Raw genomic sequence first — 27530 nt, 5'->3', positions numbered from 1 at the left:
GTCTAGCACCAGATGACATCAAATGCCTAATCAGAGCATTTTAAGCTCTATTATGGCTTTGTTATTTATTTCAGGAAAAATGCAGAACCATGTTCTTGGGTCTTGGCAAGAAAGTGAACAGTGAGACAATTTTCAAAGATTTGATTTTACAGCGTGATTATATTTCTAATTGAATCTGCATCGGGGTGGGAGGAGGTGGTTGGAGAAGAGTGATTCTCCTCTTATTGCTGCTGGTGGAACTCTTCTGGTTTCTGTACAGCTACTTCTGATTCACACTTATGAGAACAGAGGATCAAGGACCCTGGGATTTAAAAACACGTAAAATTATTCTCAAACAGTCTTAAAAGTGAACAGCAAAAAGAAAAATTTTTAAACAGTTATTTAATGGACAACAGTTCTGCTTTCTCCTAGAGGTAGCTGAGAAAGACTTTGATTGTAGGCAGACAGAGGAGGCTCAGAGACATGGCTCAAGGTAACACTGAGGAAAGGAGTTGCCACTGCCTAACGAACAATGTAAGTGTCCATTCAGAGCATCTAATGAAGTAAGCGGTCGCTCACCAAAGTTTATGCGATTCTGAATGACTTAGTCTGTAATAAAGCACCACCCTGCCCTGGCTCCTGCCATCTCTGAGAGCCATTGAATCAACTCACATGCAAAACTTTCCAAGCAAAATATTTGTAGCGCTCTAAGCATAGTTTCTTTTTTGGATCATAAAAATGCCTTGTGAACAGTTTGGACAAGGACTTTGAGACTGAGCCAGTCTCATGAGACAAAGTACAAATCTATGTGAAGCCCATAGGGGGACATTTATATATTTTAGAAACCATTTTACTGCTGAAATAAATCATCTCTCTAAAATGAAATGGAGCATTTGTGTCAGCAGTTGTTCAGCTCTAAGGTAGACTCTGACTTAACAGTTTGCTCAAGAGCAGCAAGCAGTGTCGTAAAAGGTTATCATGAAGAATGCCTGGATTCTGACGTCATTTGAGTCTGGGAACACTGATAACTGCTTTGAAATCCCGTGGAACGTGACACTGTCTGCTCACCCTCTGCAAAGGAAATAAATATTAACTTATTTGAGCAACTTCCAGATGGATCCAGCCTTGTTGCAGAGAGCTCGTTAATCTCACATGGAAAATAAATACACCAGCAGAGAAAAGGATGGGTGGGATTCTGACTTCCTTTCTCTCTGGCAAATCAAGAGGAGAAAGATTATATGAATGTTTGGCAAAGGATTTTAAAAGGGAACGTTGCTGCAAAGAGCAAATATTTTTGGAAAAAAATGTCCCTCGTTATAAGGAATATTGCAGCTAAGGCATGTGCAATGACCTATTACTGCGGTGGCCAGCATCTTCTTATGATAAACACCTGCTTTCTGATGCGTATAACTTTGCCAAACTTGAATCTCTTGGAATATTTTTCTGTCAGGTGCATGCCTCAGGCTGAGGTGTTTTGTTTCATTTTGTTTTTTTGGAAAGGTTTAGGCAAAAGGGCTCAGTGAGAATAAGGTTAAAAAATATGTTGTTTTGTACATATTTAAAAAAAAAAGTCTAGCAGCTTGTTCTTTGGCAAGGTCTGAAGCAGGGGATTCAAATTTGACAGGGTGGACAAAGCATCTTATGTCAAAGATGCTTCCTGTGAAAATCTACCCAAGTCTGGCCTAATTATTGTACAAAAGCTCATTTTAGTTTACACATGCTGAGTACTATCTTGCTAGTAGCTTCAGAGATTATTAATTCCTCAAATATTTTGTCCACAGAGAACATGCATTTGCCTGGGGGCTGAGCAGGGTTTTCCTAGTAACTAACAGCAGTTCCCGGCTGCTGCAGGCCATACCAGGTCTGGGTCTGGGCCCTGGAAGTGAATATGAGGAGACTTTCTCTTTGTGTTCTTGGTCACCTTCCTGACCAAGACACTGGAGAGGAGTGAGGTACTGAATCAAATGGACAGGTAATAAGGACTATACCAGGGTGGGAAGTAGACTGGGAAAAAGGACTGTGATGGGAGCAGAAGACTGGATACCGGATGCTAACAGGGATAGAGACACTGGGAGCTGAGAGGGAAGAGGCTGAGACTGGGAATTGGGGAATGAGGATCCAAAATCCATAATCTAACTTCTTAGTAAAACTACATGGTGAGTCCCAACACAAAACGTAACACCCTAACCTGCCAGAGGTAAAGTAGGGGAGCCACAGGAGCCAAACTTGATCTCTTTTGATAAAGTAACTGCTTGGGTGGATGAAGGGAATGCTATGGATATAGTGCAGTGGTGGCAAAACACGGCCCACAGGCTGGATCTTGCCTGCCAACTGATTGGATCCAGCCTGTGGGTGGGTGCCCAATTGATTGTATTTGGCCTGCAGCTGCCCCTGCAGCACTCTACATGGGGCCGAGCCCTGCCTGCTCCTACCCAGGGCAGCCCGTGTCATGCACCCACCAGACAGCACTGTCCCAGCCCAGGCCAGCACGCACAGCTTTCCGGCTGGGCTGCTTCTGCAACCGCTCCAGTACTGCTCAACTCCCCCTGCCTCCAGCAGCTCCTTCTCCTTCTGCCACAGCTGCTATGGGCAGCAGTAAGGCAGAGAAGCCATGGGGATGTGTCAGGCAGCAAATGCCCAGCCAGGCACGTGTCTCATAAATGCCTATGCACCTACTCTTTCCGCTTTCATTGAGGGTAAGTCACCTCACTGCCATGGGTAACATGCATGCATGGACAATTGCCACTGGTGCACTGTACAATTACACCTTAACTTGCCTCATGTAAGCATTTGCATGCCCATACTCTACTAGGCACCCATCTAGAGATTGCCCTGCATGAAAACAAAATGTGACTGAGTATAAAATACAGGGTTGGGGGTTGTGGAAGTAAAGCAATCTTGGGCTGAATTCTGTAACAATTTACTCCCTGTATATTCCAGCTGGGAGCTACTACCACTCAAGCACTTAGAAAAAATCAGGCAATTGATTTAAATGTCTTTTATATATCTTAATGCTTGTCTTCAAAAAGTCAGACTAAGAAAGTGACCAATTCTGTTCCACAAGAAGAAGCATCTCATGCCAAGTCAGTGGTACCAAATGACCCATATGCTGATATTCCAATCTATATAAATCATGAACACATTTGCAGGAACTAAAAGCTGCTCATGTATAATTTACAAAGAGGAAAAAAGGATAAAAATTGCAGCGAATATTATCTGCAATGAATAACTGAACTCTTTTCTGACCACTAAACAGTTTAAAACAGTGCAATGTGTATGGCATTCACTGAGTCCCTCCTCTTAGGAGTGTCAGTTTTGCTGCTGGCCCAATGATCGGCTGCTGGGGGACCCCACCCCCCCACCCGGTTGGCAATCAGCCACTGGGGGACACCCGCCCCCCCCATCAGTGATGGTTCAAAATAACAAATGCACAATGTCTGAAAAGGGCCACAGAACCTTTTAACAAATACTTTAAAAATTTTGTAGGGTATGGCTTGGGGATCCTTGGAATGAAAAATGATAGACTAGAGAGTGCGGTTTCAAGTATGTGACCCAATGAACCATCTGCTATTTTACTGGACCAACACAAAGCCTGTCATCTCAGTCTTCTGACTCATTCAAAACACTGTCATGTCTTCCAAGTGCAGAGTCAGAGTTTTTGAAAGGCTGGAATGAACCTTTGGAATATTCTGGTCATCTCATCCAAAGGCCTCAAATTAATCTATTCACCTGGACTGGACAGAGTCTTTGCACCAGGGGCATACTCAACATGGAGAGTGTTACTTAATATACATCTGTGATCAAAAAATCTCAAAAGTTTAATCCAGGGCTCAAAAAACTGTGAGTCTGCACTTGGAAGCGCAGACTTGGTGCTCTGGTTGAGTCTATAAATTGAATTTAATGAGCTCATACGCACCAAAAGTTTGATAGTCTTAAAGATTCTTATAACAATCATTACAAAACCTTCTCTGTATGCTTAAGCTCATGGAAGACCTAGAAGTAATGGAAACTCTGCAATTCCTGATTATAGCAAAGACAGATACAAAGAGGATTGTAATCCTTGTGTGTGTGAGAAAACTGTTGCCATAGAAATGGTGTCCTGGACATGAGCTAGAAATAATGTGAAGTGTGACCAGAGAATCCATGACTAGACAGATCCATTGTCTGGGATCTTTACTTGCAAGAATGTTGTGACTGCTACCGCAGCCAATAGATTGCAATAACTGGTGCTGATATGGTTAAACATCTAGTTCATCCAAGCAGCTGTGTTGATTATTTCAGTAAGGTTAATTTCTTGGCTTATGCAGAGGGGATCCAAAACCTAGTCATCAAAAGGGATCCTGGTCTTCCTTCTTTAAAAATCATTATTTCTCTGATAAAAATGGCAAATTCTCTAATTAAAAGCCCCGAAATGGAACACCACTATATATACAGGCACCAGTGGAACACAATGTTTTACTGATCTATTTACAGTTTTTAAGCAATTTGGAAACCGACCCATGCCTCAATCACTATAATAAAATTCTAAATACCTATAAATTTTGGCATTTGATTTTGGCTTTTTTATCATGGAAAAATCAGAGCTTGCCCTTCTCCCTTTGCTCACCAGGAGATGGGTCCAACTGTGGCAGTCTTCCCACCATTGCTTTGTGGTGCTGAGCAGCCACGATATGCTGGTGCCCTGCCCATGCCATTGCCCCCTGGGCACTGCTAGTGCCCCTCGGTCCTCGCCCAGTTCCCACATCCTTGCTGGAGCCCCTCACTCCCTCACTCACAGCCCCCTGGACCCTGCTGGGGCCCCTCACTCTCTATCCACAGTCTGCTGCTCCCCCCACCAGCCCTGCTGGAGGGGTCCTTGGCTGCCAGGGCTAGGGGCCAGGGACTGGGTCTGCAGCCCCTGAGCTCTAGTTGCCACCCATAGGAGGTGGTAGCTGCTGTACTGGAGCAAAGTGCAGAGCCAGGTTTCCCCTCCCCCAAAGGTGGCTGTTGGGGTGGGACAGATGAAGCTGCCTGTTGTGGGCTCGGGGCTCTCTGCCCTGCTACTCTCTCCTTGGGTCCTCGATAGCCTAGTGGGTGAGACCCAGGGTAGCAGAGCCGAGCAGGGCTGGGTGGGGAAGCTCAGTGCCACTGCTTTGAGCCCTGTGCTGCCATAGCTCGGCACCCCCTGCCTGCCCGGCAGCAGTGAGGGAGCAACTCCACGCTGCTGCTCCCACTGCTGCTGCGCAGGCAGGAGTAGAGTTAACATACGTCAGAGATTTCCTGGACCTGTCCTCTTTTTTGGACTTTTGTGTGGTGTCTGGGCAGGTTTTTTTTTTTAAAAAAAGAGCAAATGTCTGGTTTTCTGTTGTCCCAGACTGGCTGTGCTAGGCTGGGAGCAGAAGGCAGGGTGATTGGTTGTCGGGGGTCACGTGCTCCCCACATGGGCTTAGGCAAGCCAGCCAGAGAGAAAGAGAGAGTGTGTAAGCTGCAGGGCTGAGGGGGGCAGAGGTCTGCGGGTTGGGAGTGAGGAGCACCAGCAGGGGCGTAGGGGGCTGCAGATCATATTCCTTCTGCCCCTTCCTTCCCCACCACCCTCTGACAGGTGTCCTTTTTTGGACCTGGAAATATGGTAACCCTAGGCAGGTGCCTCGTCATGGTGGCACAGGGCTCATGGTGGCAGCACTGAGCTTCCCTGCCCTGCAGCACCAGGTCTCACCCACTGGGCTGTGGAGGCCCGGGGGTGGGGAGGGAAGCAGGGCAGGGACCCTGAGCCTGCAGCCTGCCCCCACCCCATGCACAAATCTGGGGGCACTTGCCTCCCATGCCCTTTGGAGAGCGTGCAGTGGCAAGGAGCTAACGCCCCCCCTGCCATCCCCTGGACAAGCTACCTGCAGCCTCATCCCACTCCCTGCCTGGGCCCTGTGGCCATGCGTTCCAGCCCTAGACCCCAAACCCCACATACCGCCTGGGCTGAGCAGCACCTCCAGCCCCATCCCCTGCCCCAGCCCTGCCCAACTCCCTCCCTCCCCCCAAGACTTACCTGTGGGAACTACTCTCCAGGCTGCCTGGCAGCCATGCGTATATGTACATGTGCACATATATATGGTGTTGCCTGCCTGACCACCCTCCCCCCACTCCCCTAGCTCCTTGCAGGCTGGAACTCTGCCAACCTGCAAGAGGAAACCCACTGTTTCCCGTGTTTTTCTCCTTTAGAGGAGAAAATCCAGGTTTTTTGTCTTAAATGAGAAAATCTGGGGTTTACCGCATTTTTTCCATGGCGAACAGAAAACCCAGATCCCTGGTCAACAATGTCTGTCTATAAGACACCCCATGCCATAGTTGGATCTAGTATAGTTTGTTATAATGAAAATAAGTATTTTTTAATGAAGAGTAAGTGGGAAGTAACAGGGAATGGCTGCTAATTCCCTTTAACCTACCCAGAACTGTTGACTGTGACTAAAAAATGTTACTCAAGTTTAAAACAGTTTTCTTTAATTCAGAGATTCAGAAATGAATTGTAATAGACTAAACTTTGGCTCTTAGGATAAATAACACTTTTGATTTGTATTTCGAGGTAGTTATAAACATTGTATGAGAGATGTACAGATCTTATACCTGCAACAGAGGAGCTACAGACTTCAGTGGGCATAATTCTTTGATTCAGGCACAAATGTTTCCTTATTTAGTAGAAGTTGGTCTGGGGTAACCCAGAATACTGGATAAGAAAATATACGTATTTCTGATCATTCTGATGTGTGTCTGAAGAAGGAAGCACTAGCACTATTCTTAAAACATAAATGGGTAATGATGTGTTATGCTCTATGACTTACTAATTAAAAATCATATAGGACCTAATTCGGATATAAAAATAATCATATAGAAATCTGGGGCAAGTTATTTATATTTATAGCCACATATGGGTGAAAAAAAAGCTTAAGGGAATAACAGCATAAACAAAGCCTAACACTCGGCACCTTTACTCCAGCATTTGCAAGCTAGCAGTCGTGGAATACTTGATGAAGTGCTAAAGGCTAAGAAGGCTTATAATTAAATGTCTTTTCAGTTCATACAGTTGCACATTAAAGACACACTGCCAACCTAATTCTGACATGAAAATCTTCACAAAGCATATGCAGAAGTTTTAAAAAACTCTAAATGAGTTATTCAGCAACACTGCTGAGGTCTAGAACGGGAATAGGCAAGCCCAAGAGTAATGGATTTGGATCCATCCTTGCTCGTGCTCTATCTCATCCCTTTCTTCAATTTCCAGGATGCGCACTGATTGGCTGCGAGAACCAGGAGCATTATGGACAGAGGGTACAAGGGAGCGAGGGAGCCGTTCCCCCCCACCCCAACAGCTGGTAGGGATGGGGAGGTGGTGGGGAAGAGGGGAGAGAGGGTTTTCAGTTGGGCTGTGCAAAGCTTCGGTCGCTGATTCGATTTGGAGGAGATTTGGACCGATCTGGCGGCCAACTCTCAATCAAATCAGGAGACCCATTTCTCTCTCCAAATCAAATAGGAAGCCTCCAAATTGAATCGGAGGCCTCTAGATCAATTCAGAGAGATTCAACAATTCGGCCATAGACACAGCTTTATGTTTTTTCTACATACCTCAACGTACCAGGCGCTGCTTGTGAACGCTGAGATGGTGGGGTGGATGGAGCGTCCCATGGGAGTGCAGGGGTGTTACTCCATGTGCTCAGCAGTGGACCCAGAAGTGGACCAAAAGTACTTCCAGTCTACTTCTGGGTCCACCACACAGCACACGGGAGATCCCCCTGCCCCCTAGCTTGGCAACTGGTGCCTCTTGGGTCTGTGGGGGCACCAGTGGTCCCCTTGCAGCTGATCTCCCAGCCAGTGAGTGCAGGGGGGAGTCACCCGCATGCTCTGCAGCAGGCTCCCCTGCACTCCTGTGGGATGCTTCATCCACCCCACCATCTCAGTGTTCATGAGTCATGCCTGGTACCTCGAAGTATGTAGAAAAGACTTATAGAGCTGTGTCTATGGCTGAATAACTGACTCTCAGTATCAGAATCGAATCTTTAGATTCGGCTAACTCAAATCGGGACAGTGATCTGAATCAGAAAATTGAATCACTGTCTCCCAAATTGAGCTAAATCCAAATTTGAATCAAATATTGCCCACTTTGCACACCCCTAGTTTCCAGTGGCAGCACCCCCACCCCCACCACCACCGCGCCCATCTGCTGCCGTCACCCAGTTCCAACACCAGCTGGAAGAGAGGGGGAGGCAGCAGGGAGGCAAGGAGAGGGGGATGTTGCTTGTCACTGGGTACAAGCTCCCCTCCCCCTGTTCCTGAAGGCTAGTGGTAGAGCATCGGGGTGGGGGGAGTGTGTGGGGCCAGAGGCGGTGGTAGGGATGCACAGGGCCAGAGGCAGAGCAGTGGCACCACAGCGCACTGGGTGGTGGTGGTCTGCCCCACCCCCCTCTGTCATTCATGACAGGCAATTTGCTAGTATAAAATAGTAAAAAATGCCTTTTATTTCTGACCTCTTAGAATTATAAAAATTGTGATAGGAAGGGACCTCAGGAAGTCCAACCCCTTGCGCTAAAGCAGGGCCATCCCCCAATTATATCATCCCAGCTAAGGCTTTGTATCAAAAACCTTGCTAAAGTCAAGATATATCACTGCTTCCCCCGATATATCACGTATCATTGCTCCCCCTGCATCCACAGAACCAGTCATCTTTTCTAGAAGGCGGTCGGGTTAGTAAAGCATGACTTGCTCTTGATGAATCTATGCTGACTGTTTCTGATCACTTTCTTTTCTTCCAAGTGCTTAGAAATGGATTCCTTAAGGACCTGCTCCATGATTTTTCCATGGACTGAGGTGAGATTGACCAATCTGTAGTTCTCTGGATCCTCCTTCTTCCTTTCCTTAAAGATAGGCACTGTTTTTGCTCTTTTCCAGTTTCATAGATTTCATAGATTTCATAGACATTAGGGCTGGAAGGGACCTCGGGAGATCATCGAGTCCAGCCCCCTGCCCAAAGGGCAGGAAGTCAGCTGGGGTCATAGGATCCCAGCAAGATAAGCATCCAATTTACTCTTGAAGGTGTTCAATGTAGGTGCTTGAACCACCTCCGCTGGCAGACTGTTCCAGACCTTGGGGGCTCGGACAGTAAAGAAATTCTTCCTTATGTCCAGCCTTAAACGGTCTTGCAGGAGTTTGTGACCGTTTGACCTCGTCATCCCTTGGGGCGCTCTGGTGAAAAGACGTTCCCCCAGATCCTGGTGGTCACCCCTGATAAACTTATAGGTGGTATCAGATCACCCCTGAGCCTGCGCTTTTCCAGGCTAAAGAGTCCCATGGCTCTCAGCCTGTCATCGTAAGATCTGTTTTCCTGACCTCTGATCATGCGCGTGGCTCTCCTCTGGACTCTCTTGATTGTTGTCTGGACCTCTCTTAAGTTTTCAAAGGTAATGGTCAGTTGCTCTGCAGTCATATCAGCCAAATCCCTCAGCACCTTCAAGCTCCATGGACTGGTTCCCACCCAGCATTTCTAAACAGTCCCTAAACTGCTCTTTCATCACTGTTAGCTGCCCACCTCATCCCCACACAGTGCTGCCAGGTGCAGTAGTCTTGATGTAATAGGAGTTGCATGCTACAACATTTTCAGAATTACAAATGATTTTCCAGTTGAAGGCATTCTTTTAAAACTCTTTATACAAAACAAAACAAGGCTACAGTGGTACACAGGCTTTGTATGACCCTTTCTGAAAAAAGACCTAAACTATCACCTAAATTTCCTGTATGCCTTTTCAAGATCTTTTTCTTCTTCTTTCATTTTTTGACTCTCCTATTTGAACCCTCACTTCATCCTCTCCCATGTGCCCTTCCCTCCTATGAAATGGAAGCACTGAGTACAACACGTACTGGCTACCAGCACAAATTAGTACACAGCAGTCCTGCATCGGTCTGTCACAGGACTACTCAGCAGCCATTGAGAGGAAAAGGCATAAGTCAACAAATACTGAGCTACAGCATATATAGATACTACCTGCAAAAACGCATTAGGAGAACATTTTCCAGGTTGCAAAGTCAAGCTTACAGAAATGAGGAAATTCTGGAACTAAGGCTTGCTTTGGGCAGCCTTCATTTGAAACTCTTGCAAACACACATTATCGTGCAATCCTTAATTTTTTTGTACCTTGCTGTGGAGATGATTCAGAGCTGTGTACTGAAGGAGGTTGCTGTATGTTGGACTCCAGCCTGTTATGTTCCAGAAGTTGGAAAGGTATGTAGTGAATGAAGCAATGATTGCAGGAAGAGAAAGGCAGTCTCATAATTAAAGTACTGGAGTGCCATGCTGGAGAACTGAATTCTCTCTGTCTGCCAAAGAGTTCCTATGAGATGCAGAACATACTGCTTGAGCTATACTGTCTGCAGGCACACTTTAGTTGTATGTTCCAGATTTTCTGAGTGTCAGAAGTGTGATGGCAGTGTGATAAAAAATATTTTTGCTATTGCCCGAGACACAAGTTCAAGCCCTGTTCTGGACTCATGCCAAAGACTGCCTCCAGTTGACCCAATTATAATGGGTACCTGGTCATTCAGACTGAAGAGTCAAAGGCAGTCATATGTGATCTCTCCCTTGTATGTTGTTGGCTAAGAAACTAGGGTGCCTTAACTACACTAAATGGGCCAACAGGCTTGGCTGGATCTTCATCATTCTAATTATATTCTGGGTGCCTGATCCAATATGCTGGAATCTGATTTGCAGAACTGCTTAACTCTCACAGCTGCAACTGAAGTCAGTGAGTACTTTGCTTTGAGCATACAGGCTAAGAAGACAGTCAAAAGGCCCAAGGCTGAATCAATTCAATCTTTGCACATTAGTCTAAGCTGCACAGATTGACCAGATAAACAAGTGAACAGACATTCATTTTTGATTCCGCAAATGCAGCCACATGCCTGCAGTAGCTCAAGTCAGAGGCAAGGAGACACTAGAGTAGGCCTCACTGCTCAGCTGGAGCAGACAGCTTGAGCCAAAACTTGCTTGCCCACCCTGCGGGAGGGAAGTGCAAAGCATCCTGGGATGCTGGGGGACTATGAGTTATCTTGAATATGGAGGGGATCTGGGACAGAAGTTTAATAAATTGATTTAAACTAAATCAGTTAAGTCTGACACTAGATCTATCCAGGTTTATTTTAAACCAGTTTCAGCCATTTTGAAAGCGGTCTTTGTGCACTGAACTTCTGTTGTGTTAGAGATCTGAACTGGTTTCTGATCACTTAAACTGGCTTATATGTAACTTCTGTCCCTAGTGCTATTTTATGCTAAATACTCTAAGAAAATCAAGTCCTAAATACCTCAAACTCAACACCCAAAATCAGTAAGTACTTCTTACAACCCCTTTGTGCTTTAGTCCTACATCTCTAAAATAGGGAAAATATCCACTCATTTCATAGGGATGTTCTGAATATAAGTTCTTTAATGTTTGCACAGAACACAGATACCGTTGTGATGAGTACTACAGAAAAGCCATGAAGATATTTTCCAACTGGGGTTTGAATAGTATGCAGTAAAAAGGAGAGGAAGCAAAACACTAAGGAAGGAGGAGAAAACAAATACTGAATAGCTACTTGTAACAGGGAAGACAGGCCATTTTGAAAGGGAGCAGACAGCCTAAGAGGACCAGCAGGTAACTGAAAAACCCAGAGAACAAGGAGGTTGAGCCGGAGGAGAAACAGCAGTTCATGAGTAGGTGGACTGAAATCCAGAAAAAAATCAATACTAGAAAGGGGCCAGAGCTAAGGGGCCTCTCCTACAGCCTGGAGAAGGGTTATCAGTTTGGTTTGGTGATCATTTTTTTTTTGTGAGTAAGGGCTGTGCTTGCAGTTTAAAGACCAGCTGAAGAGCCCCCTCTGGGCAGAGCCAGGCTGCGAAAAAGCAGCATCCTCACTAACCTGCTTACACTGCTTGTAAAAACAAAACAAGAAGACAAAATAGTTGCTTATGAAGTGAGCAGCATCAGTGCTGGGCACTGAATGAGGCACAAAAATGGCAAAACTGGGGGTGATTATGTAATTAAAGACTATCATAATGGATCTACACAAGGGGGCAGCCTGGTTGCGCAGCCAGCTTTCATTCAGGCTGTGTCTGGCTTTAACTGCTTGTCTTTGTAACTATACTGCTCTTTTCCCATAGCTTTGGGTGAGTAATATCCAAACGTTTTAAAAACGCAAACTGAGATTTTATTTTGAAGCAGATATGATATTCGGGGGCATGCGATTCCATTCCAAGCTCCGTATGAGAATGTGTCTAGTGGGCATAGCCGTGTCTATGCATTACCCCAAGCACCTGTCTTCTCCTTCCAGCCCGTCCTTGTCTTAATTCATATTCCTCAACAATGACTACTTGTCCCAGTCATTACAGTTTTGACAATGCATCACCAGAATACCTATAACATCTTGATAAGTGAGCCAACACTAGCTGTCCATCTTCACATCCTACATGAGGGAGCCTGATACCCCAGATACTGTTATGTAGAAAAGTTAAATCGAGGCAAGGATCATTTTTTAACAGGCAGTTATCTCCTAACATCACTTCTGTAACTGTAGTTGCAAACTCCTGGAGCAGATGATCCTACAACAGGGTGGGCAAAATACGACCAACCAACTGATTAGGCAGGAGGAGAAGGAAGAGGAGCCACTGAAGGTGGGGGGAGCTAAGCAGTACTTGGGCAGCTTCAGGTGTACTGGCAGCAGCCCCACCAGGAAGCTGTGCACACTGGCCAGGGCCAGATGCAAGCAGGAGCATGGCATGGGCTGCCCAGGGAGGAGCAGGCAGGGCTCAACCCCATGCAGAGCACCATGGTGGCAGCCATGGACTGCACCTGCACCACCCAGATAAGCCATGCTGCATGCACTCCCTGCCCCACCCCACAACACCAGCCGGCTCCTGGGGTCTAGCACCACCCCCAACAGATGTACCTACAGCTCCTGCACCATCCCTTCACATCCCCCACACCCACAATATACAAAAGTAAGATTCTATTTTGAGCTATTTTGCAATCACCTCTATATATGCCACTTAAACAAATCAGAACAAATATTATTTTTTGAAATAGAATTAAAATATGTTATAGTAGATGTTTGACTTTTATTATATGATTTTTATCTATAATTTGTTAAAATTATATCTTCTAAAAGATTGTATGTGTGTGGTCCTCAACAGCTCACCAAAATTCATTAAGTGGTCCTGCAGCTGAAATTGCCCACCCATGTTCTATAGGGTATTAAGCACATGCTAGGACAACTCTGATGTTTGGGCAGGTTTCTCACCAAACTGAAGTGACACATTTACTTGCATACCACACACATCTCCCCCCCCACTTCAAAATTAGCCTTCCAAATTTGGGGTGCATGTCTAAAGCAGGGAAAATGACTTTCTTAACTGGAATAGAAGCATGCAGACTGCTCTAATGGCTGTCAAAATGGTTGCCACCTGTGTGGCCCAGTGAGCAGAAGAGGTAGAGTCTTGTGTTAACTCCTTCACAGCTGCTAAGAAATCTGCAGCAGCTGTTTACTGAGCACTGAATCTTGTGCTGGAAGCAGAGACTGAGCTGGTGCAAGGCAAATGAACTGCTGGATGCAGTCTGTAGTATCTTGATGAGGCTTGGGGTATGGAAACAACTTTATTATTTCTAAGAACTTCTATAAAGAACTTTTTACAGTAAAGAAGTAACAGTTTTGCTACTGTCCTTGCAAGGGTATGGGGCTCTCCTGCCACATCAAGGAGTTCCTGCTGCCTCACTCAGATTGCCTCTCGGGGTGTCACACTTACTGGAAACTCTTATTAAGTTTTGAGAAGAACTTATTCTGTCATACAATTGGTCACAACTGGAAACATACATTGATGATGTGTATCATGCAAGTAGGTAAGCTGATAAAGAGTCGAAACAATCTCCTTAGCAAATAAGTATGGTTTATCTGGGGAGGCAGTATACAAATGCTAATTAATTCAGGTCTTGATTTCTGCTCTTTGGTTGGTGAATTCTTTGCCCCATTTGAGTTAAACTCAGCCCACAGCTTAGTAGTAGATACCCAGTTTAATCACATCACAAGAATTATTATAGGCACACTAAAACCAACAAATGTGTTAACATTACTGGTCCTTGCAAATGTGGAAGAAATCAAACTTTGCGTTGTGGTTGAATCAGAACTGACAGAGCCAGGTTTCCTTTACTTAGGTCTATACTGTGATCACAAGGAGAATTCCATACAGCAAGGGGAATCACCCACTTGTCTGTTTCAAAGGATTTCTCGAACTCTATAAGTTTACAAGCATATTTATACTTAAGACAGAGAAAGAGAAAAAATATGACCTTGGAGAAACAAAACAATAGTAAATGACACACAGACATACAAGCAGTTTACTTAAAGAAAACATCTGTGCACAGGGTAATATATCAAGACAAAACAAGGCACGCAGGATTCCTTATCTCAGAACATGCAACTAAAATAAGCAGTATCAGCACTTCTGGTCTCTGTCTGTTTTCCTAGTCAAGCAGGCCAGAAGCCCAAACAAATCCACTACCACACAAACAACTCTTTATGTGAAATGTGGCATCCCAATACAGCCAATACACTGAACCACAAGACACTGTTCAAGAACCTGCCACTGTATGTAACAGTAATGCCGGCTGGACAGTGCTGCACACTCTCCAAACAGCTAAACCATTGCAGGAGACAGCTTCCAGGAACTACCACATCATCACCAGCTGGAAAAAATGACTTTGGGCTCCTATACAACTCCAGCTCGCTTAACAGGTTCAGGTGTAGCACAGTACACCGTGCCAAGACTGATCATACCTCTGAGATAGCCCACTGTGCACCCATGGGACTTTGGATGATCTTTTATGGGTAGTGTTGGAGTAATATTGTAGCCATGATGGTCCAGAAAATATGCCAATGGGTGATCTCTTTTATTGGAACAACTGTGCGCTTTCTGACCTCACAAGCCTCATTCTCAAGAGACATTTATAAAACATCTTCAAAAGACAGGTCTGGGAACAAAAATTAATAACTACTGGATACTAAAAATCTGGGACTTGACACAGACATTGACTTTATGGCCCATTATAATCTACTTGCTCATTTCTCTGCACTCAGGACCCTCTTTCCTCTGGAATGGTCTTGCTCTTCCCCTTATCAGGTCCTCTAGGTAATCCTGACAATGTCTCTTTCCTCCTTTTACAGCCTTCCTCCTTTCCTTTAAGCAGACTGTTTGTATTTACATATGCATCTGTTTCTTTCTGAGACCTGAAGAGCACTGTGCTTGAAAGCTTGTCTAAAATCTCTCCCAACAATGTAGCTGCTCCAATAAAAGATCTTTTCCCCCAAAATATATTGATGTTTATATGCTGGACTCCCTAGGGGTCTTCTCAACATCAGTGGCTATCAGTTCTCAACAATCAGTGGCTACTGACTAGCTCAAGACTACTGGGGCTTAAATATTGCCTTGCTTGTTTGGCCCACACATAGCCACTGTAATAATCCCTCCCAATCTTCTCCCACAGCTATTCCCAGTTCTCACCTAAACCTTAAGCATCTTGTTCCCAGTTTCCTGTTCAACCAGACCAAATTCTGCTGCTTTCCCAGCCCCCAGGTACCCTTGCCTTCACCCATGTTCCCCATCCCCACCAGCTCTGGGTACTAGTCCTGTTGGGCTTCATTTGCCTACTCTTGTTCAGGGCACCTATTCCCTCTCTCTCTCCACTTGCCTGCAACTCCTTGGCTGATCTGTCTCTGCTCCCTGCTTGTCCTTTTCTCTCACCAGCTACTTCCAGGCTTCTTGCCTTAGCTCTTCATTTGCTCTCGGTCCCTTCACCATCTCCCCTCCACAATAATGCCCCACTTCTGGCTCTTGTACCTTCTGCATTTGAATCAGATATCAATAGAAAGGCCATTGAAAATACAGGAAATAAATTTCCTTTTCTCGGCTTGGGTGCATGGTTCTATTCTATTCTATTCTATTCCAGCCTGTAGCAGCTGGAAAGAGTGAGTAGAAGGAAACTGTGCTTCCATCCTTGTAGCCTCAGGTTAGGGTAATGGAGGGCAGCCTTTCTGACAGGTGTGCCACCAACTGGGGAAGAGGCTCTTCTCAGCCAGGCTGGCTGACCTGCTCCACCGGGCTTTAAACTAAGCCCGCTGGGGGATAGGCGGACGACTGCCACTGCTGGCCCGCTGAGCAACCCTTGCAAAGCCAGCAAACCAAGGCACTTAAGGGAGCCCACCCCTGCCCCAGCCCTGGCACAATCTGTGGGCAAGGCAAGAGCCCCCACGGGCACACTTGCCTGCCTGTACACTAATGCCAGGAGCCTGGTCAACAAGCAGGACAAGCTCATCCTCCTGCTCAGTGCAAAGAATAATGACATCACTGGGATAACGGAGACCTGGTGGGACTCCACCCAGGACTGGACCACGGGTATAGAGGGCTATACCCTGTACAGGAGGGATCGTGTTGACAAAAGGGGCGGAGGTGTAGCTCTCTATGTGAAGGAAAACTACATGTCCCTGCAAGCTGATGTTGGTGACCAGCATGGACAGCTAGAGACCCTCTGGATAAAAAATCGTGGGGAATACGGCACAGGGGACACAACGGTGGGAGTCTACTACAGACCTCCCACTCAAAGTCCTGAGCTTGACCAGGAGTTTGCCTGGGAACTGACTGAGGCCGCTTGCTCCAGGACCTTGGTTGTCATGGGTGACTTCAATTACCCGGACATCTCCTGGGAAGATCACTCAGCAAAATCCGAGCGGTCGCAAAGCTTTCTCTCGTGCATGGATGACCTCTACCTGACTCAAGAAGTCTATGGGCCAACGAGAGGCAAAGCGCTGCTTGACCTGATACTGGCTACAGGGGATGACCTAATTGGTGAGCTAGTGATCAATGGGAAGTTGGGTGACAGCGGCCATGAGCTGATCACCTTCACCATCCGCCGTAAAGCTGACAAGTCAGTCAGCAACACAGAAGTCCTTGACTTCAGAAAAGCCGACTTTGACAAGCTCAAGAGGCTTGTCGGTCAGGCCCTGAGGGACCATGACCCCAGGGAGATGGGAGTTCAAGAAGAGTGGTTGCTTCTCAAGGAAGCGATCCTCAATGCACAAGCTAAATCTATTCCAACACGGAGGAAAGGCAGCAAGAAGGCACAGCAGCCCTCCTGGCTCTCCAGGGACCTAGCAGACCTCCTGCAGCTAAAAAGGAAAGCCTACAAAGGATGGAGGACGGGATTCACCTCCAAGGAGAATTATTCTGCGCTGGTCCGGTCCTGCAGGGAGCAAACCAGGAAAGCCAAGGCTGCAACTGAACTCCAACTAGCTTCAAGCACCAAGGACAACAAAAAGTCCTTTTTCAGATATGTAGGGAGCCGGAGGAAAAGCAAGGGCAATGTTGGACCCCTGCTAAACCACATGGGGCAACTGACAACTGACGCCCAGGAAAAAGCCAACCTATTAAATAGGTACTTTGCGTCAGTCTTTCATCAGTCCCATGGGACGCCCATGCCTGCTATGGGACAGGGAGATCCGGGTGATGGGGATCCCCTACCCTCCATAAATGCTGACCTCGTGAAGGAACATCTTGAGAAGCTGGATACCTTCAAGTCAGCCGGCCCTGACAATCTGCACCCCAGGGTACTCAAGGAGCTGGCGAGCGTCATAGCCCAGCCCCTGGCACGGATCTTTGAAAACTCCTGGCGCTCTGGTGTAGTGCCCAAAGACTGGAAGAAGGCCAATGTGGTGCCGATCTTCAAGAAAGGGAGGAGAGTGGATCCAGCTAACTACAGGCCCATTAGCCTGACTTCTATCCTGGGGAAGATCTTAGAAAAGTTTATTAAGGAGGCCATCCTTGATGGACTGGCCCAGGCTAACATACTAAGGGAAAGCCAGCATGGGTTTGTTGCGGGTAGGTCTTGTTTGACCAATCTCATTTCCTTCTATGACCAGGTGACCTATCACCTGGACGAGGGAGAAGAGATTGATGTCATATATTTTGACTTCAAAAAAGCTTTTGATCTGGTATCCCATGATCACCTCTTGGCCAAACTGGCCAGTTGCGGCCTTGGCTCCACCACAATCTGCTGGCTGGGAAATTGGCTTCGTGGTCGGACCCAGAGGGTTGTAATTGATGGCAGTCAGTCATCGTGGTGCCCTGTGACCAGTGGGGTCCCTCAAGGCTCTTTCCTTGGACCCATCCTGTTCAACATCTTCATTAATGATGTGGACACTGGAGTCAAGAGTGGACTGGCCAAGTTCACCGATGACACCAAACTTTGGGGCAAGGCATCCACGCCAGAAGATAGGCGGGTGATCCAGGCTGACCTGGACAAGCTCAGCAAATGGGCAGACGAGAACCTCATGGTGTTTAACACCGAAAAATGCAAGGTTCTCCACCTTGGGAGGAAAAACCTGCAGCATCCTTATAGGCTTGGCAGTGCTACGTTGGATAGCACTACAGAAGAAAGAGACTTGGGGGTCATCATTGACCACAAGATGAACATGAGTCTGCAATGCGATGCTGCGGCTAGTAAAGCGACCAAAACGGTGGCTTGCATACATAGATGCTTCTCGAGCAAATCCCGGGACGTCATTCTCCCCTTGTACTCGGCCTTGGTGAGGCCGCAGCTGGAGTACTGCATCCAGTTTTGGGCTCCACAATTCAAAAAGGATGTGGAGAAGCTTGAGAGACTCCAGAGGAGAGCTATGTGCATGATCAGAGGTCAGGAAAACAGATCTTACGATGATAGGCTGAGAGACATGGGACTCTTTAGCCTGGAAAAGTGTAGGCTCAGGGGTGATCTGATGGCCACCTGTAAGTTTATCAGGGGTGACCACCAGGATCTGGGGGAACGTTTGTTCACCAGAGCGCCCCAAGGGATGACGAGGTTGAACGGTCACAAACTCCTGCAAGACCGTTTCAGGCTGGACATAAGGAAGAATTTCTTTACTGTCCGAGCCCCCAAGGTCTTGAACAGTCTGCCAGCGGAGGTGGTTCAAGCACCTACATTGAACACCTTCAAGAGTAAATTGGATGCTTATCTTGCTGGGATCCTATGACCCCAGCTGACTTCCTACCCTTTGGGCAGGGGGCTGGACTCGATGATCTCCCGAGGTCCCTTCCAGCCCTGATGTCTATGAAATCTATGAAACTAGCTCTGCACCCTCCCTGGGTGCATCCACACATGCAAACACGTGCACTTGTAGCAGCTCAAATAGAAGCAGTGCAAATTTGAGCCAGGGCTTTTTGCCTCAGCGCACATGGTTGGACATGCACTTTGCTGTGGAGCAAATTGTGCCACTTGGGGCAAGATAACCCTGCCTGGCTCCTCCCAGATCTGCAGCCAGGGGGAGCTAGAGTCCAGGGCCAGTACCTGTGCTGTCACCAGCAGTATGAAAAGCTGCCCTGTCCTGGCCCCATCTGTACAAAAAGCTGCCCTGGCAAGCAGCTCAGGGTTACTTGTTCTCAGGAGCTTCTGGGACCCAGCACTTGGTAACTGAGGACACTATCCCTTGTGCGAGGTGGACTTCTGCACCAGCATTCCAAATCCATTTTTAAAAATGCCCCCAAATCCATGTTTTTCTACTATTAAAACAAAAGACCACTCTATACACACACACACACACACACACACACACATCTAGAGAGAAAGCAATCAGTTGGGCAATGCTTTATTGGTATATTTACAATGTTAAAGCGATGTGGAAACCTACTAGTGTCTCTATCATCATAATAAAATACATTCTAAATACCTATATGTATTGATGTGTACTTTTGGTTTTCTTTGCACATCATGGGTGTGATGGGAGGATGTGGTGTTTGCAGGAAGGGAGTGGGAAGGGGTGTGGGGGGTAGCGTGCATGCGTGTGTGTGTGGAGGGATGTGGGTTGGTGTGGACTGTGGGTGTGGGGGACCTTTTGGGGGGGCTGCTCAGGAGGGGTGGGTCTCCTGGTCCCCACAGGGTACAGCCCCCCCAGCACATGGAATGCCCCCCCCATAGGTCCCAGCTCCCTCTGGAGGGCCACAGCCCACCTGCCCAGGGTGCCAGGTACCCTGGAGGGCCACAGACCTACCTTCCCAGGGTCCCAGGCACCTTGGAGGGCCACAGCCCCTTCACCCAGGGTCCCAGCTCCCCCCAGGAACTGCCTGCTGAGCCCAGCCGGGTCCTGTTGACCCTGGGGCCTCCCTGCCCCCTGGCTGAGCTGAGTCATGGTGGCAGGACCTGGCGCGGCACACGGTGACCGTGTGCTGCACCCAGGCAGGTACTGCCACCCTTGGGGCCCCTATGGCGCCCGGCCGGGCCAGGCCCTTGGCACCAGGACCCTTCTGGGCATGGTGCATGGTCCCCATGCACTGTGCCGGGCCTGCCGCACAGGGGGTCCTGCCTCTCCCCTGCTGTGCCTACATGAGCCTACATGGGGGGTGGTACATAGTGAGACCTGGGCCAGCCCCATGTGGCTTGCTAGTCCAGCTTTGCACTGGACTGGGTCACGGCTCCAGGAGCCATGGGTCCTGTGTGTGCCTCCTGGAGCCCTGTGACCTGCTCCAGTGCGAAGCCAGACTAGCGAGCTGCGTGGGGCTAGGCCAGGTCCATACCCCTGCAGCCCTGGGGACATCCCCCCCGCCACCCCTTACCCACCCACACTCATGAACCCCAACTCACTTACCTTGGACAGCGCTGGGGGCCAGAGGCAGCAGGAAAACAAAAGAGACACTCTGGCTGACACCAGAGCATCTCTTTTGGAGGACTCACTCCCTGGCACAGTCTGGGACTGTGCCTTGCTCCACTCTTCTGTGGAGCAGTTTTTTTAGACTCCTGGATATCTAGGGGTCTAATTTTCTCCCCGCACTGCAAACCTGCAGTGCGGGGAATCTTTTTTTGTTCCCACACATGCCTCTCGCTCTGCCTCAAAGGGGTTTGAGATGGGGCAAGAGGCACGTGCGTGCTCATCTAGATGTGCCCTGAGTGCAACTCCAGTTCCCTTAATTTATCCAATCTGCTGCTTTGCTTTCTGCTCCCTACTCTGTACTCCCTGTCAGTCTCCTGCTCTGCTTTCCTCCTGCCCTGTGCTTCCTGCCTGCTAAACTGCTCTATCTGCAGCTATGCTGCCTGTCCCTCCCTGATCTGCCATGCCACTTGATCTGGCTGCAGGCTGCCATCCTTGGGCTACAACATGATCAGTTGCTCTGTTGAAATGCAATCTGTTCAACACTAGAAGCTGAGAGAGGCTTACACATCCTCAGAGAGGATAAAACCTTTGGAAATTTTAGCAAATCTCTATTGAGACACACATCTCATGTAGGCTCAAAAGTTTATATTTTCACCAAATTTGAGTGGATTTTCAGGGTGATAGCAAAAGGCATATTCCTGGTACAAAGGCTCCTCTCCTATCAAGTTTCTACCCCCTTCTCCAAAATGTAGGGTCACAAGGACTTTCCAAAGAAAAGGCTGCCAGAAATGACTTAAAATGAGTTTTCTTTAGCCTTCCAAAATGGCTGAACTCTTTTGGCTGAAATTAAACACATACACACAATGAAACAGACACTCAGCATGGAATATTTCAGCCTGAATAGGTTAAGTTACAGTATAAACAACTGTAAACAGGTCCTTATAGTGGAAAATGTTGAACTCCATCTATAACTCCACTTAGGGGAGCTGAAAACTTTTGTAATTAAAACTAACAAGCAGCAAGGACTGGCTGTGTAGTTCAGAAGAGCCAAATTGGTATTTTGGAGGGACCAGAGTTCACAACGAAAATTAGACAGCTGCTTCACAACCTAACTGCACTCCTTTCATGCTGCCCATACATTACAAATGTCACAGACATAAAGGAGTCCTCAGGGGTTATAGAAGCCAGTTTCTATTTCATCATCCTAGAGAGCTAGTACAAGGGGTCTATCTGGGTAGGAAGGGAACATGGCCAGAATGTTGACTTCTTGGGCTATAAATTATACATAATTTATAAACCGGTGTGATCAGAAACTGGTTCAAAACTATAACACAACAGAAGTTCAGTGCATACAAACCACTTTCAAAATGGCTGAAACCAGCTGAAGATAAACCTACATGGACGTAGCATCACACTTAACTGATTTAAGTTAAATCAGTTTATTGAACTTGTCCCATATCCCTTCCAGGTTCACCCTTGCAGGGTGGATGGGCAAGTTTTGGCTCAAGCTGTCCGCTCCAGCCAAGCAGGGAGTGTAACAGCTAGAACCAGAATGATTAATAAGCAATAAAATGTGGTTCTTGGAGGCATTTGGTATTTTGCCTAAACAGGTAATATTAGTTAATATAAAGCTTGTAAGTTTGTAAACTGCAAATGTAACTTGTCTGTCATAAGTTTAACCAAAGTGATAAAATTAACTGTTCATGAAACTCACTGGGCCCCATAGGCAAAGCTGTAGCTGTAAGATTAGGAGACCTAACGGTATTTTGCTCAGGGTTCAGCCTTGATGATAAAACTGGATCTAACTGCCTGGCACATCCAACACATTCCAAGAAAACATATCCCAAGAAAGCATATTCAAATGAAGCCTAAAAGGGGTTGGGACTTAGGCAGAGCAATGTCAATTTCAAACTTAAAGGTGCTGAATCATAATTTGCTTATTGGATAATCCTACTCTGGGTAGTAACCTTTTATAATTTTAACACCTTTCAATCCTATAGGGTAACAGCTATAGGGCAACATTATGAGTGGCTCTGAGGCCATCAGATTAACATAAGACTAGGTATAAAAAGCACGTGCATCAGGTAACCAGCAGGAAGGAGGGAACAGAATGATTATTTCTGTTTCACGCCCGGACCCCAGACTCCTGGTGTGAGTGAGGATTGGATCCCGATCAAGGGACTTTCCCCGGTAACCCTCTGACAGCATTGATCAGGGGATGCCTGACTTCGCTGGAATCGCTTGATGCATACCTGGCATTGAGGGACTAGCAATAAGTTGCCAACCCATGTCTGTCTATCTGCTGTTTTGAACAGCCCCGTGGCTAATACCCTCACAGTGCCCAGTTGGCCTGTGACAGAATTGATGTATTTGTTGTTATTATCGGTTGTTATTTACTATTAGCTCTTTAAAACTGCATTATCTGCTTATTGCATTTATCTTTCTGTTAACTGTTATGTGTGTGTAAGCTATAAAAAATTTGCCTTTATTTCACTTCCAACTTTGCCTCCTCGATCTGAAACTGAACCTAACAGCCCAGTTGGCCTGTGATAAAATTGATTTACTCACAGAGCCCAGCTGGCCTGTGACAAGGGAGACATGCTCTAGTGCCCCCTGGCTTCTGATCTGGACCACTGCATACATGTGGTTGCATTTCTGAAATCAAAAGTGAATGTCTGTTTACTTGTTTATCTGTTCAATCTATGTGACTCACTTGTGAAGACTGAATTGACTCAACCTTGGGATTTTGACAGTCTTTGCTCAGCTTTAAGCATAGCCTAATAATGAGAATAGTTCCTCTTTCTGCAGATCTTGACTAGAGTAGATTTTGACCCTGTGTTTTTCACTCATTGGTGATGAGGGGTCTGCCCCACTTCTGGAAGGAGTTGGGTCCATTAAGGTACACTTAAGAAGATGTAAGTGCTTTGTGAATGATAGTTGATGATTGAGTATGTATATAGGTGAAGAAACTCTCAGAGCTCTTACAAAATCTGGGAGGGCTGCCTGGGAGGACAATGATTCATTTCTGCCACCTTTCCTGACATCACAGTTCTTGCAGTTTAGATGCTGAATACTTTTGCTAAGTAGCTCCACATTGAACGTGTCATTCCAGAAATCCAATAATTACACCCCTTATTAATAAGGTGCAAATTTATCAGTATGGATGATCAGATGGAATCCTACCTGTCATTCTTTACCACCTGCACAAATACCAGGCTTGAGTGAAGTGTTATCACTGCTGTGACTGTCACGCATAGGACAGATGCCCTTTCACCTGTTCTGAACAATCATTTTTGCTGTGACAGTTCTAGTTTTCCTCCCCACAAAAGGGAACTCAAAACATTCACAGCACTTTCTGTGAACTGGGCATGGCAGGGTGCTCAGCTTCTTCCACAGCTGACCTCATTTGACTGAACCGGTTTTTTGCTAGGAGCACTTACCATCAGCGTCCCTAGTAGTATATCATTAGGTTTTTGAGGAGCTTTTCCATCTCATTGATCCCATCATTCTTTCACCATTTGTTAACCTTCTTATCTGAATCAGCACAATGTGGTTTCTCTTCTCTCTTCAGTGTTGTGTTGCAATAAGAAATGTTTTGGTGTGATGTGTCCTAATATGAAAAGCTGCCTCTTTCATAATACAATGCCTAAGGTTGCATGCAATAGTGCCAAAGGGATATGCTCATTTAAGATTGAACCAAACAGAGGTCTAGTCTCCTTTCTACAGGCATGCATAAATACCCTCAGAGAGGGAAGGGATCACAGCACTGCGCTCACTGTGGCAGTGTGTAGTTGCACAGGTGTTTTGTACCCTGACTCCAAGTGGTAAGAGAGGAGTAGGAGAGGATTTAAAAGGAAAGGAATATACAAAGATAAAGGTTGACATGATCTACAATAAATACTTCCTCTTCAGGTTCCAACCATCAGAATTGAAGCAGAGAGCCCAGTTACTCATGCATCCAACTTTCTACCAACCTACACATCAAATATACACTCAGTCACCTGATCCCCTTTTCCTCCCCTTCCAATCTACCACTGATTCTTTTGTTTTCAAATATGAATTTTCCTAATCAAAATTCCTCTTATCTTGGGAGTGGAAGAATAAAAGCCACATGCAGGATCATGCCTATGGAAAAGAATGATCCTGGCTTGCAGCCACGTACTAATTCATTAATAATAGTAGTTTGTAGTAATTTGTCAGGAAGCATAGGCAGCAATGACATTTTAACTATCCTTGTGAAACACACAGTTCACCCTGTTACCAAGTTCAGAAAACAAAGCAGATCACAAACTTTACATTTAACCACACATCTAGTTCTTTCATATTTCCTATTCTAAATTTGCAAATTTTCTTTGTGTATATATCAGTAACACTGACTGTAAACATCGGTACACAGCACATAAATGGACTTTTCCTTTGAGATAATCTCAACATTCATTTTTGTTTTCAGTTCTTTTACTTCAAAATACTAAAACTTTGGTGGAGGGTGGTAGGGGTATGTAGCCCTTGTGCTTTACCTGATCTTGTGTATCAGTGTAGTTCTCCAACATAATGTACAGAAATCTCAAGACTGCTTTAAATTATATTCACTGTCAACATATGCCATGGAGCAATACAGCAGTGGAGGATTGATTAGCTGTTTGAAAGGTTATACCTTTCCCCTTCTACACTACCTATGCCAGCAGCAGAGAAGAACAGCTGGAATAGGAACAATTATGGCAATTGTACCATGAGAAACACCCCTATACAGAAGTGATCCTTCCATGGGCAGCTATGTCAGTTTTCAGGCCATTTTGCACCAGCGCACAGCAGAAAATGGCTTTAGTACAACTTAGATCTTCTCCATAAATGCCCTATTTTTTTCACATTAACATGACCCACGTATAATAATAAACTCCTTATTTCTTATGAGGCAGAATGAAGAAAAAAATTGTCCTGGCAGAAACTGAGCAGCAGCAGGTAGACATATGAGCCTGCTTGCAAGGTTGTTTCTAGCCTGGCACGCCAGATGGAGCCTGTGGACTGATCTGGCACACTGAGCCAGGTCAAGGGCCATATGCAAGGTCCAACCCAATGCTCTGGCCCCAGTTGCAGACTGACTTTGCTTGCCACCCCAGTTCTAGAGCTGCAGTTGCCACTGCTCCCCTGCTGCCAAATTTCTAGACATGTAGGCATCTAGTTTTCTCACATATAATGAGAACCCCAATTTTTACCATCTGGTTTTGGTAAGAGAGGTGTGCGTTATATACCAGAAAATACAGTAGATGATTTACATATTATGAACCTCTGCACACCACTAATAACCATAGCAAGGAAAAAGCAACTGCAAGTGACATGAAACATTTATTCTGATATTCTTTTCATACTTACTTTTGCAAGCTCCATGGGTCCTACACAAACATGACAGGCCTGTACCAGATCTGTGAGATCCTTTGAATCCCTGGATCTCCCTCTTGCTTTTGCCTTGAAGCTAGCGTTTAATTGTTAGCAATTTGTATTTGTAATAAAGATTAGGCTAATAACATATGCACATAAGCATGTGCATTCATGTGACAAAATCACATGTACAACCTATTAACTATGTTTAAACATACTGCTTTTCTTCTGGACAGTTAATCAGTGGATTTTACTGCTGCCCTGGAGTAGGGGAGAAAAAAAAGACAGACAATTCAGTTTAAATAAGTTACTCTGTTAACGTATTTTCTAATATGCAAAAATAATAAAGGCTGAAACATAAGTCAGTTGTGTATTCAAAAAAAAAATCACCTTGTTTTGCACTCTAGCAACAAAACTGCCTATTTGTCTCGACATTCTGGGTTTAAAACAAAAATATACAAGGGCTGGCTGACATTTTCTCACATTTTATTCATTTGTTCCACATTGACAATTCTGGAAGCTGAGAAACATAATAATAAATAATATTGACTATAATATTATTGGACCCAAACTGAGGCGTAAACTACTCAGGACAGGAGACAGTTCTAATATATATAGTTAGCTTTTGGCCCCCTTCATATCTTTGCTTCACTCAATTTCCTTTGTTTCCTAGGAAATCCTTTATTTCAGCAATGCCTATAAACTCTTCTGTAAATGTAACATGATCCAAGCTGCATGCCAAAATCTGGAAAAAAATACAGCTGGAATATGCTGAACAGAGTGGGAGATACCTGAGATGACTCTCTCTTTAATTATGCAAGAATCTCAGTTATGTGCTGCAAATGCATCAGTGTCAGGAGGTGAAGAGGCCAGAACTGTATCTGTCCAGCTACAAATAAACACTCCAGAGCAGGAATTACCAAACTCTTCCACATTTTAATACAGAAACAGTTTCAGACCCACTCCCTTCCCGTTTATGATCACATAGCATCTTTGTGCCAAATACAATTATCTGGTTGTTGCCTCCATGGAAAAATACTATTAAGAAAGTATTTCATGCATTTTAGCTGCCTTTTAATGCAACTTAAACAACTGGAAATACAGGAGCTGTAATCATCTGATCAGCTAGTTCTTCTCACACTACTAGCAAATGCTCTGTGGGGCACCAGTGAGGTGCAGAACACATTTTTAAAATCAAAAACTACTGTCTATGTAGCCAGCTACACTGTTGCAGTATAGAAGATTCTAACCTTTTCAGGAGAAAGAAGAAAAACTTACCAGTCCAGCCCCATGTCATTTGAAAATCAGTTTAGGGCTTAGAGTGGGAACTAGCGTCTCACAACAGCATGCTAGTTTACATCTTGTTCTGTTAGGAAAGCAACAGTTATTATGGGAAAGTCTTCAGCAGAATCACAGACAACAATAATGTTCCAATCTCTTTACCTAAGAAACAGACCAAAGACCGGATTTCCAAAGGTATACAAGTACATAAAGGAGCAGAT

The 27530-nt window shown here is 45.8% G+C and overlaps 1 long non-coding RNA gene across 1 annotated transcript; it reads right to left on the bottom strand.

The window, feature by feature from the left end:
- Positions 1-158: 158 nt before the first annotated feature.
- On the bottom strand, positions 159-27396 carry LOC149865025 (uncharacterized). Its single transcript, XR_016442203.1, has 3 exons — positions 27307-27396; positions 26023-26289; positions 159-301 (listed from the first exon to the last, which is right to left on the bottom strand). It is a non-coding gene; the product is annotated as an uncharacterized LOC149865025 (long non-coding RNA).
- Positions 27397-27530: the final 134 nt, after the last annotated feature.

Source organism: Crocodylus siamensis, chromosome 5 (genome assembly GCF_052110815.1).
Source record: "Crocodylus siamensis isolate JL-2025a chromosome 5, ASM5211081v1, whole genome shotgun sequence".
Lineage (NCBI taxonomy): Eukaryota > Metazoa > Chordata > Crocodylia > Crocodylidae > Crocodylus > Crocodylus siamensis.
This window is presented reverse-complemented; position numbering and strand designations above follow the sequence as displayed.